General features: G+C 37.7%; 1 protein-coding gene across 2 annotated transcripts in view; it reads left to right on the plus strand.

The window, feature by feature from the left end:
• Positions 1-259: 259 nt before the first annotated feature.
• Positions 260-21,931, plus strand: part of LOC128857102 (homeotic protein ocelliless) — an 89,832-nt gene continuing 68,160 nt past the window's right edge. The window contains exon 1 of one of the 2 annotated variants that reach the window (XM_054092679.1): positions 260-1,246. The gene's annotated coding sequence lies outside the window, so the exon portion shown is untranslated. The remainder of the gene's footprint in view (positions 1,247-21,931) is intronic. The other variant, XM_054092678.1, reaches the window with a different exon arrangement.

Consider the following 21,931-nt stretch of genomic DNA (forward strand, 5'->3'; position numbering starts at 1 on the left):
GCTTTAGTGCCTACTCTTTCGAACTGATTGGTACAAGCAATAACGGCGACATACTTTTGCGTGCACTCTCTCTCGCCTGCTCTCTTACTCTTACACGCGTTCTCTGGGTATTCATATATTTTACATATATAGAGTAGTCAACAACCCTGCTTCGTTTACCCACACTAAAGCAACAAAATCAACACGCACACATCCACACATACATCCACGCTTAAACGAATCTGGTTTTCCATCGACCAACAGCAACCACACACAAAGGTGTTGCTTGTTTGTACACAGCACCGCAGTCAGTCCAAAAGTTACGTTCATAGAGTTCACTCGGTGTTTGTGGAGAGTTTACCGTTGGCGTTGTTATCGTTTTCCGCTGCGTTTAACCACCGTCTTTCGCCTGTTGCCGTAACCGTAGTCCATATTCTTATTATTATTATTATTATTGTAAGGCCGCGGTTCATGCCTACAGTTTACGCAGATTGAAATTCGGCGCGTAGTTTTCGAAACAAAAAAAATCTAAATAATATTCGAATAGTGCAAAAACCGCCGAGTTTGGAGCGTTAATCTCGATCACATTTGGTGAACTTGGTGAAGAAGAAGTGTGCGAAATAACCGAAAGGTTTTTGCAAAACCTGCAAAGAAACAGGTACAACAAATTTTGGCAATATAAAAGTGGTAAAATCTGCATGCAGAACTAAACAGTAGCAGACCCAAGAGAGATACATAAATGAATGAATTAGAAAAGAGGCAAAAAAGTGAAGAAGAGGATTTAAAAGCATGAAATCGCAGTGCAGATTTCTATTATGTGTTCATAGCTCGCGAAAAAGCAATACGCACGAGCTGCATGGATAGACAAATACAAAAAAAAAGGGGGAAAAAGTAAACAAAATTATATTAATTAATTAATAAACTAAGTGATTGCTTGTGCGAAATATCAACAAACAGACAAAGCATTGGATTAGCAACCTAAGCGAAAATTGCTGCGAAAACAAAAATTATTAAAGAAAGAATTCTTTAAAGTGTCATTGTGCTCGCTTGTGTACAAACAAGTAAATAAATAAAAAATAAATAAATAAAAGCAAAACCTTTTGAAACTTAATTTCAAGTGCAAAAGCTCACAATTAAGTCGTCAGTGGGCCTGTGCATCGATATTTGTAAATTTGGAATACCCGAAAAGTGACCAGCCGTCGCTAACGCAAAACGCAGCTGAGCCGTCTCCTAGGGGGAAACTGCTCCAACGTACAACAAAAGTTTGGTAAGTCTGCAGCAGAAACAAACAAAAAGTAGTGGACGCTAAGAAGGTTTAAGGTCGGAAATCTTAAATGTCGATAGAAATTTAGCGATTTTTTTTTTGTTTTGAGTGAAGGAGACTGCCTAAAATCATTTTGATGATGCCAAAAGCATTTTGATGATTCCAAAAGCACGTTGATGATGCCAAAATCATTTTGATTATTCCTAAATCATTTTGATGCTCCCTAAATGATTTTGCTTTCTGAATATTTTTTTTTTAATTTTGCTTGCATTCACAGTGGCGGTTCACACTATTTAAGCTAATGCAAGACGATGCACGTTTTTCACAGCATTCGCTTCTGCTTCCTGCACAGAGGGCATCTAGTACTGCAAATTTTACCAAAAAAGTGGAGTGAGCAAAATGCAGGCCTAATCTTATGCAGTTTTATAAGAAACTTTTTCATGGCAGAAATACACTCGGCGGTTCGCCTTTGCCTGCTGAGGGCTTATCTACTCCACCTTTGATCGGATATTATGAAGAAACTACGAAAAATAATGAGACTCAAAGACTTATTTACAATAAAAAAATGAAAAATTAAACTTCTTTTCTTTTTCTCAATTGGCGCGATAACCGCTTACGCGATTTTGGCCGAGCTCAACAAAGCGCGCCAGTCGTTTCTTTCTCGTGCTAACCGGCGCCCATTGGACACACCAAGTGAAGTCAAACCCTTCTCCACCTGATCTTTCCAACGCAGAAGAGGCCTTCCTCTTCCTCTACTAATACCAGCTGGTAACGCAACGAATACTTTCAGAGTTTCTTTTGTACTAGTATGAAAAAACCCCTTTAAATAGTCCCACCGAAAGTAGTCTGGGGCAGTTATCGTGGCGCGATATCGTTGACTAACCAAAACCACCTATACGAAAAATCAAAAATTCTAGAAAACTGAGCCTGAATCTCGTGTTAGTTTCGCGCTGTGTAAGCGATAGCGCCGTCTTGCCAGAACCGTATATCCCCCAACTTCTACTGAGGAAGATTCAGATATTAAGAACTGGTTCAACATGGTCCGCTACCATTTGATGGCGACGCTCACCACGTTTTCATTGTCGTCTACAAAAAAGTGTGGCACCCCGTCACAGGTTTTGAGTAAGCAGCGTCCTTTGCGATAACTTTTTGTAGAAATTGGGTTGCCTCATGGCGGGTACGAAGATTATCGATTGTCTATATATATATATACCATACATATATTCCCGTGGTTCCTAGGCGGAATATAGAGCCTCAACAAAAAAGTTAGGTTTAGGTTTATTCATTGCTAGAAATTTGATTTGTTGGCCTGCTTGAAGCGCTTCTATTTCAACTAATCGTCTCCACGTGTTGGATAGGCTCCCGCGCCTGCAACTTCCTTGTGGCCACTAGTCTAAGGCTGCTTTTGCAATATCTCCATAAGGCTTCCGAAGTGTATGCCCAATTCATTGCCATTTTCGTCGCCGAATATCGAGATAAACATTAAACTGCTTCGTCAAACTTCAGGGGCCGTCTTGGAAATGGTGAGAGTTGGAAACGGTGCTCGTCGCTCGTGATGATTTCTGAAAAAACTCGCTTAAGGAATATTCCGCAAAACTACTTCAAGCGACCTTTTCACTATCCAATAGCTAATGAATCTCGATTTTCATACGCAACAAATTCAGCAACTGTCTGCCGATGGCAGATGAAGAAAACACTGAAAATAGTAAAACACCAAAAATAGTTTCAGGGCCGCTCTCAAGGATAAGGCGCGCGCACTTGGACTCGTAGTTTAACTTTGTCCGTTAGCGGTACTATTACGAGAGGAAATGCAAAAGAAAGACAGGGAAAATAGGGTAGGACCGACATTCAAACGTTGACTAGTTAGGTTAGGTTGTAATCGTTGCCCAAAGAGTTGGCTCAATGGGACGAAGGAACCCAATTCATGCTTTGAGGTACCATTGTGACGGAAGTAAGGGGGAGGAAGACTAGTTTTTGGCTAGTTTTTTTTTTTTTTTTTTTTTGTTTCTTGTCGGGACAGACTAGCAAGTGTAGTACTCAGACATTAATTAAGTCCATTGTACTACACTTGGATTCCCTTTAAATTGTCTTTAAATCTAGTCGACCCCCGCAGAAATCTGAGTAGATCTTATGATGCCAAGGAGCCAAGGTGGTCGCTTCTTAACACATCAGTGTCAAAGACCTCAAGCCTGATTCGAGCGAAGGCGGGGCAAATGCACAAAAAGTGGTCCGCCTTCTCATCCTCCTCTCCACACGCTGGACAGCGTACACTGTCTGAGAAGCCCACCTTTTCCATGTGCTTTGCCCATAGAAAGTGGCCCGTGATCAGTCCAACCAGCCTCCTACAGTCCCCTCTGCTTAGTGACAGGAGGAACTGCGACAGTCGGTCGGACGAGACAGGTAACATCAATTTAATCCAACTGCAACCAGTCTCAGCCTGCCATGCTCGCTTGTGGGTTAGAGTAACCCATTTGCTAACAGTGGCTTTGATGGCTGCAGAAGGGAGTGGCAAAACAGGCTCTGAGCCAAAAAAATTGTCTAGTTACGACTGTTGTAAGCGCTTCGAAGCTGATGATGGAACTCAGACTAGACCAGAGAATTTTCTCTTTTGAGAGATTTTTTCTGTTATACCACAAAATTTGCCGAAATTATTGTATTATTATTATTTTTTTTTTTTTTGTTTTTTCAACATGTTTTTTCTTCCCATGGCACTCATGTATACAAAACAACATCCATTAAATGTCCAGCTCACAGTAGGCGAATATCAAAAATGTTCCACGATTTTTTCACACAGTTCGAGCTGTACTTCATTTACTCTCCGTTGGGCGGACTTTTCCTCGAGACTTTGCGCGTGAATTCAACATATTTCTCTTATAACTGACGACGACATATTTCTCTTATAACGACTTGAATTGCCAGGTAGCTTCCTAAAATTTAATTTTCTACCGATTTATGAAAATAACCTTTTCGAAAGGATAGTCGAACAGCACAAAAAAAGGCCAGACCCGGATGCCCAACCGAAGATTTTAAAAAAGGTATCCAACGGAGGCCTTATAATCCATTCGTTCTTCAGTTGTGAAAGCGTCTAGAACATATTGACTTAGACCACAAGTTTCACGTAGCCCCAGTGTAGGAATGTAAGTAAGAATGGTGCGAAAACGCAAGTTCTTGGCTGCCGTTTAACTTCATTGTTTTGAGAGCTAATGCGTCCTGCGATGAAACCATTGTTTCATGCGCCATTTGGCAAGTGACACCGTCCTATGGAAACCACATTTTGCCGATGTTCTCGTAATTTAAAGTCCACGTTTGTTTTCAAGTCGCTGTGACGTTCAGTGTTCACCGTAGCAACGCTGCAAGCAACATTTCATGTGGTCCTACGACTCTGCGAGCTCAAAAACCACACCGAGTAGTGAGATGCCTGTGGATTCAAAGGCTTTTCTTGAATGGTATGGGGATTTCCAGTAATCGTTTAGCTGAAAATATGCCGTTATGTTGAAATGCACTGCTTGCAGATCAACCATTTTAATTAACCTCCGTTGGACACCTGGTTCAGGCCAGACTTTGTCGACTTTGCACGTGAATTTAACAAATTTCTATTGCAGCTAACGACTTGAGCTGCCAGGTAGCTTCCTAAAATTTGATTTTCTATCGATTTATGGATATAATCTTTTCAAAAGGATCCTCGAACAGCACGAAATAAGTCCAAACTCAGACCGAAGGTTTTAAAACAGCTGTTCTACGGAGAGTTAAAAGTTTAACTTTATATAGCTTCAACTGAATATAGCTTCAGAACTAAGTTCGACGAAGCCTGTAGTACCTTCTGTCTGAAAAAGAAACAAAAAAAAAAATTTTTTTAATTAAAAAAAAAATTATTTAAATTTAAAATTTATTTAGAAAATAATTACTGTTGAAAATCTGCATCGCCCTTGAATCATCCTATAACTACACATATAGCGGCTAACTAACTCCATAGCCGTATTTAAATAGTGAGAACCGAGCCAGGATGATTGAATTTCAATCACCCAAAAGCAGGTCAGCTGAGAAGCAGGTTTTTAGTTTGTTTTTGTTTTTGGTAAGTGAAGTAGGGTTCAAAATGCCTTCGCACTGACAGCGACCGTCGTCTACTGCGTTGAGTGATGTGTTCACTAAACACTCCTTCCTCCTCTTCTAGGGAGACTCCCTTCCCGGGACTACTTTCTGCATTACTTCGGGAGCGCCAAGAACGGCGTCCATGAAGTGGGACCAGTTCTATGCACCTACATCTGGGCCCATCGTATTTGTAGTCAGTTTTCTGCTATAGGTTCGTTTTCTTATGTCTCTATTTGTGCCGCGCTTGTGTTTATTGACAACAATTGGTTCCTGCGTCGGGAGTCTTCGCCTTTTGACATATTGAGGTTTTGTGTCATCGATAGTCTCAGTTGCTCCGCTTTTTGAAGCAAAAGTAACATCGGAAGAAAGCGATATCAAATTTATTAGTACCGACTTGTGAGTTAAAGAGACGATCACGCACCTTCTGTGTGACTGTCCTGCTCTAACCAGACGTAGGTACGTGCCGTTTCGGGGTAGACAATCCTTTAATGAATTGAAAGATCTCGGCTCTGTCGGATGTTAAGGATGTTACAAAATTTTTGAAAAGTGCACATTGGTTTTTGGAGGGATAAGGCAAGGGATAAGGGCAAGGGATAAGGGCAAAGGATAAGACAGGGGATAAGGCAAGGGACAAGGACAAGTGAAGCCGCGTGGGGATCACAATGAGGCATGAGCCTGAGTGTGGCCCACAGTGGACAACCGCTTCAACCTAACCTAACTTATGAGTCAAACAGTTATTGTAATAGCCCAGCGTCCTTTGCAAATCTAAGTCAGCTCTGAAGCTCAAACCGCGAGAGACCTTCTGCCTTCTCATATTGCGGAGCTCCTAAGCATTTCATGCGGGTGCTAGAATGAATTACTCTAGAGTAACTTTATGAACTCGCTTAAGGGGCAACACCACTGTGAACGCGTGAAAATTAAGTGATTTTCATGAATTTTGTTTTATAATTAAGTAGCAATAATTATTTGAGGATCGGACAAATTATAATTTATTTAGCATATATTCAACCATACTGACACAAATTTTTATTAAAAAGTATGAAATTTTTATTAATATATTGTATATTAATGCAGTGACGTCATAGAAAACTGATGCACCCTGGTGGCCACGATACAGCGGTGAAAAATCATCTGATCGCAAAAAACCAAAAAAATTATTAATCTATACATCAATGGCTATCGTAGTTGTTGTTATTGCAGTACAAACATTCCCCGTGCATATACGAGGAACGCTGCTGAAGTGACAGTCCTTGGACGGATATAAATTCGGGTCGTTCCGGTTACGTAGAACCGACTGTCGCACGTCGTACGTAGCGGCTTTTTTTATATTTTTGTTTGAGAAAATAGTGCAGTTTTGAAAAATTAGTTTGTGTTTTTCCCCCTTTTCTTGTTTTCGAAAGGCTTGAAAAAAATTTATTTTTAGAATTAAAAAAAACGGCTAGGTACGACTGTAGCCAATATATTTACAAAAATTAAAATCGGTTCATAAGTCTTCGAGAAATCGACGTCACCTTGTTCAGAAAAGTCGTTATGAGAAAAACGCGTTTAATGTTTCCATTGGCCTTTGTAACTCACTACTTGCACTTTATTATTATTATTAGAAGGCCATTACGCACTGCGACCAGAGCTGATCTATTGTGAAAGGCCTATTTTGTAACCCTTGAGTTTTAGGCTTTTTTCAAAATTTTAGCACAATTTTGGGTTTGTTGTTCCAAAGATTGCATGGAGATACTACGATACCACCAAGGTGATGAAGTCTCTGTCTGCCCAACGCAGGACATTCACATAGCACATGTTCTGAGCTTTCTATGTCCATTTCGCAAAAGCGGCAGACATTGGTCTCAGATAGACCAATATGATTTATATGATACCTCAGGCTGCAGTGACCTGTAAGATATCCTGTTAAAAGACGCAGTTCTACTCTGCTTAGTGAGAGAAGCTTGTCAGATATTCCTTAGTTGGGACGTAGGAATAGTTTGGCTTGACGCTGACCGGCACAGTTTAGCCAGTGTGCAGCAAATTTTCTTTCTTCCCATTTCCTAAGAAATTCATTAAAGTGTGTGTTGTGAGTCCACAGAAAGGCTCAGAACCAGTAAGTGGCATATTTACTCCTTTGGTTTGCAAGGTCATCAGCCATTTCATTTCCCTCATGTCCTTCATGTCCCGGAATCCAGCCTAGTGTTACCTGCACTTATTTGTGTTGGGTATAACTTCGTTAATTTTCAAGATTTTTGGTTAAAATTTTTTTACATATTTTTGAATATATTTATTTTAAAAAAAGGCAAAAAACAAAAATCGATTTTTTTGAAAAATCGCAGTGGTGTTCCCGCTTAAGAAATATTCCACAAAAAGACTTCAAGCGACTTTTCCACATATTCAGCGGCTTATGAATCTCCACTTTGATACGCAACAAATTATGCCACTGTTTACCGTTAACAAATGAAAAAAACACTAAAAATTGTTTCATCGTTGCTCTCAAGTATAACAAATTAACCCAAAAATTATTTTATCATTAAAATTTACCTGCTTTATCGTATTTTTACAAAAGCATAACTTTTTTATTTTTTTATTTTTATTTTAATTAAGCTTATACAATGTTATATTAATATCTATTATTATATATAAACTGGGGTTGTCATGCAGCAATAGCATCAGAGGCTATCAGCTGTAAAGCAAAAAATTAAACTAAACAATTAACCGCAATTCGTATTTTGACGTAAATAAGTTGCATTTTTACAGATGAAACATTTGCGCGAAAATGACTATTTCACAAAAGCCGCCTCATTTATTTGGCGGATGCATTAATTTACTGCTTTGGTGTATTTATGCGTGCCTATCTAAGCATTCATATTTACATATAATATTATTTGTATGTATAGGTGCATATGTCCGACGGCGCATGTACCTGCGGGCCACTCGTTAGTTTGTCAGCTACCGCAGCAACTCGGGAACATTTAAGCCACATAACTACCAAATTTCTGTGGCCACAAGCAGTAACCGCCTAAGTCGGCTTAAGGAGAGATTTGCTTATTTGGAGGTATATTTTAAAGCATTTCCCTAACAGAGTCCCTCTCTAAGAATTTCTTTTGTGTGATCAAAATGGTTTTCATTAAAATTATTTATATTATTTATTATAAACGCATTGCAGAAAAAATTAAGATATTTTGCTACATAGAAAGCGTGATTTTCTGCGAAGATGACTAGTAGTAAAAAAAATTAAAAATAAAATTAAAAAAAAGGAGTAGTAATTCTTTGTTTCATTTGTAAAAGTCATGGTTTACAATTAATTTAATTCCTTCAAAATTTTTTTTTAGTAAATTTTACATTTTTACATAAACATTTTTACAAGTTTTTGTTTTTAATCAACTTTTTGTATATTCAGAAGACATTTAATTACATTTCAAAGTGTCTTTCATTGTGTAGTCAAAGGTATATTTCCTATGAAATATCCTTTCTATTACTAGTAAATAAACTCAAAATTTCATACGTCACTCTTAGACCAGCTGGATCGATATTTTTCTTTTCAACCTCACCGTACACTGGCCGTTAGGTGTCCATGCGGCGAGACTTGGCATTGCGTCAAGCCCTTTCGACAGAAGCTATCTGGAGGACGAAGTGAAATCATCTCAGAACCTTCATTTCAGCTGCCCGGCTCTCGTTGGGGCAAGGTTTAAACATCTGAGCTCTCTCACTTTTTCGCGCTACACCAGCGGATATGGCGGACTTAAATATCAAAGAAATCTGGAGAAATTCATCAGCAGCTTGAAGCGGTTAACACAAACGTAAAACGCCACTCGTTGGTCGTCATCCTCAAATTCTCTAATCCAAGCCCTGGATATTCTGTCTCGTTCCTTCCCCTTTCCTGTCCCCCTTCCCTCCCCCTGTATGGTATATAGTTTTCCAAATCTACTTATATTTCATGTCAAGTCCTTTCGCTATTTTTCACGATAGTTTCTAGCGTTATTGCGTAATTCGTGGGGAATTCAGGTTATTTGAATTTTTTTAAATAAAATAACGCTGAAGTTTATTTACTTCTTCCAATTTGGCTTGTATGAAACGTATGGCTTAGCTAAAAAATTGGTCCATGAACAATTAATGCTAACTTTTGCTGAATATTTCTGGCTTCTACTTGCTTAACAAACGCCATTTTGGATGATCAATTGGTTCAATTTATATTCTGCCACCAATTTTGATTCTTTGCCTTTGTACCACGATTTTTCAACCTTGACTAGTTAATCACCATTTCTAAAGACCATCATTTCAGATTTCATTAAATTTACTTCCATGTTTCACTTAACGCAATATTTTTCCAGTTTTTCAATCATAGATTGCGTGACATAGTCGTAGGCGACTTTTACTTGTAGCCATATTTTTTTTTTTTTCAAAAAAAAAAGGTAAGGTAGATGGATGAGTTTCTTTCGGCGCCCGCAGTGCTTCAACAACCTAATTTGTATGTTGCATGTCTCCTTACTGCCAAAGGTAGTCTTCAGAGTGTAGTGTTGTCGTCATCCTTCCTGTTCTGGAGATGCACTCAAGACAAGGGGTTTTCGATACAATTGGTCAATACTCGCTCTTACACGGTTACATCCCCATCCGTTTATAAGGTCTGGTTAACAATTCGACTAAGTCGTCGCACCGAGTCAATTTATCTGCCTTCACAAGCATTTACTGTTGTTAATTTCTATTACATTATTGCCGTTACAATCGTTGTAATTTGCAGCCACTCCATTCTATTGTAGTTAATTTTTTTGGTATCAACGAAATTTATATTTTCCGATCAAAATTAGTGCACTTCATATGTAAGTATATAAATGGTGGTAGCTCAGTTTTCGTGTGTCAGTTGAGCTAAGTCGGACTTATTCGGTTTTGTTGCCAGATCAAAAAAAACAATTACTTCCCGCTTTCAACAGAAAAATGAGAGAGTTTCATATGATGATTTGGTGGTCGCCATAGCGGAATGGGTACGTATATTCGAGTCTCCAAATTAAAAAAAAAGTGTTTTGTAATAACGGCAATGGCAAGCCTCCGGGTGTATTTTTGCCATGAAAAAGCTCCTCATAAAAAAAAATAGCTGCCGTTCGCAGTCTGTTTAAAACTGTAGGTCCCTCCATTTGTGAATCAACATCAAGACGCACGACTCAAATAGGAGGAGGAGCTCGGCCAAACACCAAACAGAAGTGTAGGCGTCAATTATGATATTATTTCTTTATAATAGATTACAAGATTTAGTCATTCGAAGCAAAATTGTGAGAGTAATTTCGGCTGTCACGACATAAAAGATTCGGCAGCCCGCTCTTTTCATAGCGCTGAGAGCCGGTTAACGGTCAGATGTATATCACACCAACTACAATCTCTCCACTCTCCGTGTGCTCTTCACGGTTGAGGTTTCTAAGCTCGTACATATAAGTGTATGTATATTTGTAGGCAGACTAAAAAAATGCCATCCAAATCAAACATTTTACTTCATATACTGGCCAACGAATCAAGCATGGAGCATGAGCAGAGTGGCCGTTTCCACTTGGCTTTACCAACATGCAAAACTTACTTGAATAAAAACATGAAATTTAAAATTGTAACCCAACTAAATTGTGTAGTACATAACATTTAGTTCTGTGTCCCTTATATTCATATTTGCTGTGATATGCGCCGTTATACGTTGCCTTTGAAAAGCACACGTTATGATTACGATTCATACATATGTACATACATATTTACATGTATTGGGTCAGTGACCCATCTAATACAATTGAGAAAACATAATCTTCACCTATCACTAAGAGCATCTCAGGTCACGCTGCCCAGCAGTTATCACGATGTGAGAGTGATAAGCGAAGAGAATGTCATCAGATGATAAGAAGAGCGCCGCTGAGTGTAGCGGTATATTAGCACGACAGCAAGGCAAGAGGGCGGCAGCCAGTGCAGCTACTATGCTTGTATGGATGTATGTATGTTGATGATCCTGTTGCGTATGTAGCTATGCGCGAGTGAGCGGGTGAGCGAGTGCGCGTATACTAGCGGCTGCAATTTGTGCATTGCGAACTGCTGATGAGATTCGGTACAGTGGTAACTCAGAAGGGCGGGCAAAATGTGCTCCAATGCATGGAATGAAAGTAAAACTTGTTTTAATTTAAATGAGCTGCATATTTTCTGCGCTTTTTAAGTGAAGAATTTTGCTTTTAAATAGTTTTTGCAATCGTTTGGTTGTTTCAAATTAATGTAAATTATAGTGAATATTCGCATATGAAATAGTTTTTCCTTTCGTTTGATTGCCTCAAATGTAAATTATTTATAAAATATAGACAGAGTCATTGATTGCATTATTGTCCTAATCACCAGCTTGCCTGTTATTAGTAATATTCGACTCCGCTGATTGCGACAAGGACTCCATAGGGTTGCAAAGCCTACAAAAGCTGAGGGAGTGTAAAATTTCGTTACTTTCAAATTTTCTAGTATTTCCACCACTTAGTTTGGAGCAGCAGTTTTTATGCAATGACACTAATTCGAACCCGTAAGCGCCGAAAGCCGCAGCAGCTGAGCAATTTATGCTAAGATTCGTTCTAATATAGGAAATGGAAATCAAATGCAGGTATCACAATCGATCTTAAAGCCACCGAGTGACTTGTCTAAGACAAGCAAGCTCGGTAACCTAACCTAACCTTCATTCTAATATACACCGGGACAACTGTAGGTAAACTAGCGTAGTTTTCGATGTTTACAATAAAGTGAAGTATCATAAACTGGTATACAATTTTTTGTATAATTTCTTCTTCTTGTCGGTTTTTTAAAGGTTATAAATATTAAGTTAAAATAAATAAATTCACACACAATTTCCTGTTCTCTTCTATGGAAAACTTATGAAATCAGTTTACTACTACACCTACCAATGAGCAACTTGAAAACAGAATATTGGGCAATATTCAATTGATAGATTGCCCATAAATTATATGAATTGCGTTTAAATGTGTGAACTCACACACTCTGCGGTTATAATGAGTTCAGTTTATGTTGGGTATCATCCCCTTTTGCGCCGATAAAAGTGAAACTTTACTACTCAATTGGGATAGGTAAACTAGAAAATGTTTATTTTTAGCTGATTTGGTTATAACGGTTTTTTTTGTTAATTTTAAAATTTAGCTGTGACAAAATCGTTTTAACTTAGCTAATAGCCATTTATAGCATAGGAATATTCGCGCGAAACTGTCTTAAAGCACATTAAAATGAAAAATGTGTTGAAGCTAATTAATTTAAAAAATTAAGAATATGAAACGTAAAAAAAATGAAAAAAATAAAAAATTAAGAATAAAACAAACCCAGTAACTCAAAGCAAAGCGCGCGTTATGCACATTATCGTGCGTGTAGACTCATAAAACACAATTTCGGCACTTAATATGCAAATATGCAGCATGCAATTAGTCATAACGATTTCCAAGACTTCCAAACAATTAAAAACAATGAAGAAATCTTCGTAGAAATGGTCAATGCAAAAATAAAAATAAAAAAAGTATGCGAACTACTCAAGCAAATATAAGCAAAAAAAAAAACAAATATGCGTTATGAAAAACAAATTTTATTAAACTAGAAAGAGAAGAAAATTTCAGCACAAAACTCGAAATCAGGAAAAGAGCAGAACAGAACGCACAGAAGGAAAGCAAAGCAATGCGCGGCTGCTTTTCCGCCTTCTCCGATCACTTTCGTGACGCTCCGCTGTGATCCGCTGTCGTATCCGTTGCGGTGTGGGCACTAAACAAAAATCCAATAATATTAACCGTCGCTTAACATATTAAAATGCCGACACATTATTCACACGTTTTTTGTAAGTAGTAGCCGTAGCCGTCGTTACTAACGCTGTTGGGGCCACTCTCATTGCTGCCACAGACACCAGCAACGATATTGTCCGTCCAACCATTCGACCGTCCGACCGCCGTGCGTCGCTTTCATGGGACCCCTTTTTGTTGGCTTAACGTGTTTATTCAAGCCATCTGCATGCGTATGTGTGTGTGTGTGTGCGTATTGGTGTTTCGGAGCGTTGGACATGCTGAATTCTTAATAGCTGCTATAAATTATTTCTTATATTTCTGCCAAAGTTACAATATTAATGTCTTGTAGTATTTTGTTTAGCAGCCGCAGCAGCAGCAGCGGCAACCGCGCAAGCCAACCAACCAACCAACCAACCAAACAGCGCAGCAAAGCAAGTGACCAAGCAGCCGACAAACACGATCAATATATTCTTAGCTTTATTAATTATTGATCATGAAAACGAAGCATCACTGCTTATTGCGCTTCCTCAACCTCCCCCAAACCACCGCTCCAACGCTGGTTATTGGCTCTCACTTCCACTTTGATGCTGCGCTCAGCCACCGTTTTGCTGGCCGTCGATTTGCATATTGAATAAATTAAAAAAACAAAAAAAGAGAGAGAAAAAAAAGAACACTAACAATAATCACCGCATGCATGATACACATGTTGGACACTACAACAACCAACAACAACGTGCACATACATGAATGTATGTATGAATGAGTGTAGCGCTTACAAATCGTATAAAAGCAGGCGTCGTACAAATTACGCGCAGGTATTGGAAATTCAGTGAGAAATGTTAATTTAAATCATAGAAAGGGTTTCCTAATACAAATATTTTTTGCTTTCGATTGCTTTTCAAACGAAAAATAGCATAACAATAAAACTGGCTGGGTATATATTTGCGGGTATGCGTCTATAATTTCATTGTTTATACGCAGACATTCTTTCTTCGCCACATAATTGACTTGTATCGATAAGAATAAAATGTGAGTTGGGCAAAACCGCAACGTACCTGTTTTTTTTAGTGGATTCTAATGGTAGTCGGACGTAAATTTTATCAAAATTTTAATGGCATTCGTTTTAAATTAAAGAAAGTCATATTTTTCGCTGGGAAATTTGAGGTTTGAAAAAGTGTCAAAGTAGTGTGGCTAAGATGCGCGAATTTGTGGTGAGCGTGTCATTTTTTGCGCCACAAAAATTCAAAATAGTTTATTTCAGTGACAAGAGTGGGCGAAAGACGAGACATTTCGGTAACAAAGTAGGATTAATTTTATTTTGCTATTTATAAATATTTATGTTTATAGAAAGATAGATAGATTCATTTATTTTTCACAAATGTCTTACAAAACTATTTAAAATATTTTTTTTTTCATTTAAATGCAGCTACGGCATTGACTTTAAAGTCGCCAGCCGGAAAAATTAGGTGGATATTTATTTACAAAATTATTACTATATAATAAATTGTCTGTACTTTAAATCACCAGTCATAAAATTGATTAAATTTTTCCATTAAAAATCATTTACTGTGTTTGGAACATGAAGCATTTCAGTATTACTAAGGACTAGTAATAAAATTGACTAAATTTTTCCATTGAAAATCTTTACTGCATTTAAAACATGAACACTTTTTCGGTATTACTAAGTACAGTACTATCTCGATAGTCCGGACACCCTTAATGTTAGGGGTCGTCCGGATTATGGGGGTGCCCGGATTATAGATGATTTTTGTTTTCCAACTAAACGTTGTTTTTTTGAAATGAACATAACGCAATTCAGATATATGTATGTATATTACATAAATAGTTTTATTAAATACAGTACAATCATACTTACATAATAATATGTACATCTGTACATAATCAAACATTTTTTTTATTTAGTATGTACTATTTCATTTCAAATTTAGTCGCGAATTTTCTAATGGCATCACGTTTCTTTTTTATGTCAAAAACAGTAGATTTGTTGACACCAAATTCTGTTTCAAACCATCTTAATGATTTTCCTTTTTCAAGGAGATCTAAAATTTCACATTTTTTCTGAAGAGTAAGGGTTTTATGACCCCCTTTATTAAATTTTCCACTGCTCATAATAATAATGTCCACTCAATTCAGTTTGTCACTAAAGAATAAACACAACGCGTGATTTATGTTGTTGCATTTCGTATACATATATTGTTGTTAAAGTACTGCTATTTTACGAAAAACTCACAAAGCAAATTAAAAATTAAAATACATATGTATGTACATATTGCGAAGCAAATTTGAAAAATGTCCGGATTATAGAGTAGAAAATGTTAAACTGTCCGAATTATGCAGTTGTCCGGATTATAGATGTGACCGGACTACCGCGTGTCCGGATTATCGAGATAGTACTGTACGGTATTTCCAAAAAAAGTAGAGCGGTATTGTTTTAATATTGGGCCTCACCAAAAAAAATGTTAGATTGTTTGCTTCTCATTTAAGTTATACAAAAAACAGTTTTTTTTTATTGTGCAGACCATTTAGCCCAATGCAGTTCCTGCCTGCTTTAAAAATCCATGATTTAAAAATTTTTCTAGGACATTCTTAAAATAACTTTGACTTCGCTATGGCCTAGTTCTTTATATAATATATTCTGCCCACACTATTTAGTGCTCTATTTCCCATTTTTACCTGTTAGTAGTGTTAATACAATTTAGAAATAGTTCGCTTTTTTCTGCCCACTTGTATTTACTTATATGAAATAAATAAGCTCATCACTCTTACAAGGCATTCAGACCAAGCTTGAGGGACAGTGCCATCTGATGTAGTCTCAGAAATAGTGGACTTCCCGTTCCATGCTCACTGCGAAAGGCTTATAATCACAATTTTTAGTCTATTAAATTTTGTTATAATAAAAAAAAATAGTAAAAAATAGTAATCCAGCCGCATGCTCTTGGCGGCCTATTCACGCTGATATGATAAAAACAAAATTGTGCCCATCAGCGAGTGCATGACGTCATATTAGTTTAGTTGCGCAGTGTTGCCAAGCCTTTAGGTTAGGTGAGGTGGTGCTGGCTGGTCTGTAAAAAGAACTCACTTATACCTATTTTGCCAATCCTTTGTTCTTCGCAATAAATTTAGTGCGTTTTTATACCCATAATACGAGAATTTTAGGTTTGGTGTTTTTTTCTTTTTATTAAAAGCTTTCAAAAAATCCAGCTAGCTAAATTAATTGTATAATTGAAAAAATGGTTGAAAAAGGTCACTCTTGCATTCAAAGCTTATGCTGAGAAGCTAAAACCTTTGTTATTGAAAATTTGTAGATTTTTATAAAATTTGATGTTTTGAAAGAGCAAATCTCATTTTTTGGTCCTTTTGAGGTTATGCAAAAATATTGGATCTTCTTCTCTCAACTCCTGTTAACATTTAAACCTTTATATAGTGAATCACCAAATGATAGAAAATGTTGGTTGTAATAGCGGTCGCCCTTCGACTGGTAATGACAAACCTCCGAGTGTATTTCTGCCATAAAAAATATCCTCATAAATAACCATCTGCCATCCGGAGGCTGTGATTAATTACACATTGTTAAAGGAGCTCTTGTGGGTAACTTATTTATTTTTAAAGTAAAGTGAGTACTTCCCCAACCTATATTTGAAAGGCATCGTGCTCAAATTGTCAAAACGTCCATCTTTCACGTTCATTGCCCCAAAAAGATGCTCTAACATATCCTGATTTAAGCTGTATGTCAGGAAGTTTTCCATATCGCTTTGGTTATGGACATACTGAGCAAATTCTTGTGCTTAAAAACCCTTTTGAAAACAAAATGTTTTACTACAAATTTTACTTTTCTTCCACTTTTGCTAAAAATTTTTAGAGTTAGCAACCCAGTGTCTTGCTAAGGGAGCCGATTTGTCAAGAGGAAATGAGAAAGCTGCTTACCTTTTATTATTGAATCATGCTATCAGCTGTTCATCAGCGCAGGGAGTGGCATGCTCTCACACAAAATGAAAGAGTTTCGCATCTTATTATCTATGCCGTGAATAGCTGAATAGCGATGGAGGTGGCACTTATCGTGGTACCGTTACTTTGCTCTCAGCGAATTTCTTAATATCGGCTAATTTGTGCAGTTGGTGGCCAGTGTGACCAGATTACCATTTTCGTAACTTGATTTAAATTTTTTTTCTTTTTGTTTTCTAGCCTCAGAGTTTTACTGCTTTCTTCCTGACATTCTTCTAAATAAAATGCGATGTTTATAATTACTCCCACTGTCTTCGAAAACGGTTGTAGGGTGAATGAAACATCGGAGAATATGCAATAGTCCGATACTCACAAACTATTATCTTGTCTTCAGTTTGGTACTGTTGTGAGTGTTTGGCTCAAGCGTCTGTGTCTTCTGTCGTCGGTTTGTCTAAAACTGTTTATCTCCACTGGCCACCTGCTAGCAAAGGTACCAAAAGTTTCTAATAAAGGAATAGGCTTTATATTTATAAGGTTTTTTTTTGAATTTTGTATATTTCTTTTTTCCTTTTCTCCTAAGAACTGTCGAATTATGACTTAGCTGGATTAGATAAGAAATAATCTAGCTGGCCTTGCTATCTAATTGATTTAATATTTGAATCGTATTGAATACTTAGTTGTTGTTGTTGTTGTAGCAGCTTAAACATTCCCCATATTTACATACAGGGAATGCTGCTGGAGTGACAGTCCTTGGCCGGATATAAATCCGGGTCGTTTCGGTAACCTAGAACCGACTGTCGTGGAAACAGTCGAATACTTAGTCCATCTTACAGCTTCTACTGCTGGTGCTGCCCGTGTTGTTGCTGCAGTAGAAACTGCTGCTGTCGTTTCTGGGCTTTCCTTTCCCAGTCAATGCGATTGAGCCTCGTCAAGACTGTAGCCGCGAACGTTTTTGCGAACGGCGTCCCATTTAGTGATGGTCGAGCACATATCCTGGACAAATCTTGCGTGGGATGGCGGGCGTTCGAATGCCTTCGCCAACATTGCACGTTCTTCACTGAAACGTCTGCAGTGAAAGGCCACATGTTCTGGCGCTCTCGACTGTAATCAAGCAACTCGTGCAAAAAGGGCTGTCGGCCAGCTGGAAACGGTGTAGATATTCATGAAAGCTGCCGGGTCCGGTGAGTATCTGAGTTAGGTAGTGGTCAATAACGCCATGCTTCGTCCATCCATCCACCCTTCAAGGTTTGATATGAGTATTGATTGTGGCCCTTCTAGCTAGGAGCTATGGAATACAAAAAAAAAAAAATAAAAAAAAATTTAATTTCGTTGCTGCAAAACTTTTTATGAAAAACATAAAATTAAATGTGCTACTAAGTGTCACTTAGCAGATTACAATAGCCGTTAGTAGTCACTTTGCTGATTAGCAGCTTCCAATGATGACTTTTGACTTGCGACTGCTATCCGAATTCCGGCATTAAACAAGAAGTACAAGCAATAAGCCACTCCACCCTCGCATCCACGATCGCGCAAAATATTCTATAGCGCTATTGATCCACACTTCATATGCATGCCCATGCATACATATTTACGCACTCACAAACAAACAGACAGCCAGCTAAATAGAATGCTGCTCCGCGCAACCAGTTATTGGCTGTCAAAACCACGTCAAGGAGCCACCCACGCATAGAGGAATATTGGAGATTTATTGAATGGAAATTAAAAAGAGGGAAAATGTAAAAAACACGCATTTATTCATTCACCATTTGGAGCGGCAGACAAGCGCATAGGTACATGCGCGCCATATCCGCTTCCATAATATTTTCTTATTTCTTTCCTCAAAAAGAAAAAATAGTCTGAAAAAAGCAACGAATTTGATAAAAAAGCTGGTTACTGAAACACTCAGAAATCTTAAAATAATAAAAGTAAAAAAAAAAAAAAATTCAATTATCTTGGGCTGGGCTTGAAAACGAAATTAAATTTGAATCAATGATTCCGAACTCGCTCATACATACATACATAAGTGCCAATAACAACAATAAGGCGCTGCTGCAAACAATAAGTGAATTTTATAATCATAAGTCAATCAAGTGATTGAAGGCTTGAAGTGAGGCAAAGGCTTTTTTTGGATTTTTTTTTTGGTTTGTTTTTTGGTTTTTTTCGGTTTCTTGTTTCATTGTTCAGCCGTGCGCGCAGCTCTGCGCTCTGCCGTCAGTTGGCTTGCTAGCTTCCTAGCCTTATCAGCGCACCGGCTAGACTTGCGACGCGTCGCGACTTTAGTTCAATTGATAATTATAATTATTATTTATTTTTCCTATTTTATATTTATTGTAACGTAGCGGTTAATGGGAGCAGCACACCTTTAAGCTGCATTTTGATTTTTTTTGCTTTGGGTTTTTTTCTTTTTTCGATGCTACCAAAGTTTGGCCGCGCAATTCTTACAGCTTTACAGCTCAGAGATTTTCTAAAATTTGACTGGCGACAGATTTTTATTTATTTTATTTTATTTTTTTTTCATGCACAACTCTTTGTTTTTCAGATTTTTAGTGCTTTTTTGCTTATTACTTTTCGTTTTTTTTTCTGATTATTTTATTTAAAATTTTGTTTTCCCTCTGATTTCTGAGCTCTTTTTGGCTGACAAAGCCATTTAAATAGAAATGATCATTCAAGTGTACACCGAGAAGCTATCAAGATCGTGCAAGCAAAACAAAAAATCATAGACAAGTAGAGTCACAACCAGCCGTAGAGCTGTAGCGGCTGTAGCCGAACAACTAAAGGGTGGTTAAGTTTCAAGGGCCGGTGTTAATTTTGAATAAAATACAATTTTTTTAAGAAATTATTGTCATTTCTCTTTATTATGATAATACTAAATAAAAAATAAATAATTGGCGCGTACACTTCTGTTAGGTGTTTGGCCGAGCTTCCTCCTCCTATTTGTGGTGTGCGTCTTGATGTTGTTCCACAAATGGAGGGACCTACAGTTTCAAGCCGACTCCGAACGGCAGATATTTTTATGAGGAGCTTTTTCATGGCAGAAATACACTCGGAGGTTTGGTATGGCTCAATTACGTATAAAATAAAATATCGGCCAAATAACTGCCGCGGCCTGGACGGCACACCTCCAAAGACCACGAAATGCAAATAGTTCCTTATCTATAGGATGGTTAAGTTTCAAGGGCCGGTATTGATTTTGAATAAAATACAACTTTTTTAAGAAATTAATGTCACTTTTCTTTAGTATGATAATATTGGTATAGCTGAATTATGTATAGAACAAAATATCGGCCAAATGGCGGCCACGGCCTCGGCGGCACCCCTCCAATCGATAGTCCAAATTTTCGATGACGCTGTGGCATAATTGAAGTTCTATGCCGTTAATGTGCCGAATTATTTCATACTTTAGCTCTTAAATGTTGCTGGCTTATCAACGTACACCTTTTCTTTCAAATAATCCCAAAGGAAGAAGTCCAACGGTGTCAAATCACATGATCTTGGCGGCCAATTGACATCGCCGCGACGTGAGATTATTCTGCCATCAAATGTTTCGCGCAAAAGAGCCATTGTCTCGTTAGCTGTGTGACAAGTGGCACCGTCCTGTTGAAACCACATATCGTCCACATCCATTTCTTCCAATTCGGGCCATAAAAAGTTCGTTATCATCTCACGATAGCGAACACTATTCACTGTAACTGCCTGACCGGCCTCATTTTAGAAAAAATACGGCCCAATGATGCCGCTTGCCCATAAACCGCATCAAACAGTCGCTCTTTGTGGGTGGGTGCATTGCTTTTTCGGCAATCACTCTTGGATTATCATTGGCCCAAATGCGGCAATTCTGCTTATTGACGAATCCACTGAGGTGAAAATGTGCCTCATCACTGAAGATGATTTTCTTCACGAAGTCCGCGAAATGCATTTGGATTTGAACGCCCGTTTTCATAATAAACCTGAATAACTTTAACGCGTTGCTCGATTGTGTATCTTACCATGGTTCAAATTGAGTTAGTCTGAAATTGAAAAATGTCAAATGAAATGCAGAAAAGAACTTGACGTTTAGGTGTGGTTCACATTCAACATCGGTCCTTGAAATTTAACCACCCTTTACAAAAATCGCTCTGTATGTATGTTTGTATGTTTGTGCGCAATGGTAAAACTGAATTGAAATGACGCAACGCTTACTTGTCGACTTCTTGTCGACTGCTTGCGGTTCAGCTGCGCGCAGCACAAAATCCATATGCCATACATAGCCTCCAGATATGGAAGCACTGATATCCACACCGCCGCTAGTGGAATTGCCTTGTGATGGAGGCACAAAAAAGGAACGCGCGTCTAAATGTGGTTCACCAGTGGCAACGAACGACGCTGCACGTCAGGTTTTTTTCCATACTTTTGCCTCCAAAGCTGATGTGTTTGCGATATCTCTATTTTTACCTTAATTATTTTCTATATTTTTTCCTCTGTTTATTTGGTAAATTGTCAAGCAGTGCTCGGATAAAACAAAAAAAAAGTGTACAAAGAACTATTGGCGACACTGTAGTGTAATTTTGGTTTGTTTTCTTTTGGTGTGCTTTTAGCAAAATAAATAATAAAAAAAAAACATGAAAAGAAATCAATAAAAAAATTTACATAATCACGCTTATGAGTGCTGGCGCATAATAGGTCGAAATTAATAACGTCAAATATCAACAGGAAATCAAAAATGGAACTTATTTGTATTGCTTTAAGAAGTTTCTTTAATATTTGTTTTTTTTTAATATTTTTTCATGTTTTTTTTAATTTTTTTTAATATTTCTTTTTCTTTAATATTTTTTTTTCATGTTTTTTTTTTCTTCATATTTTGCTATTGTCTGCTGTCTGCCTGGCTGCTAGCAGATTACGG

The sequence above is a fragment of the Anastrepha ludens genome, chromosome 3 (assembly GCF_028408465.1).
Source record: "Anastrepha ludens isolate Willacy chromosome 3, idAnaLude1.1, whole genome shotgun sequence".
Taxonomy (NCBI): Eukaryota; Metazoa; Arthropoda; class Insecta; order Diptera; family Tephritidae; genus Anastrepha; species Anastrepha ludens.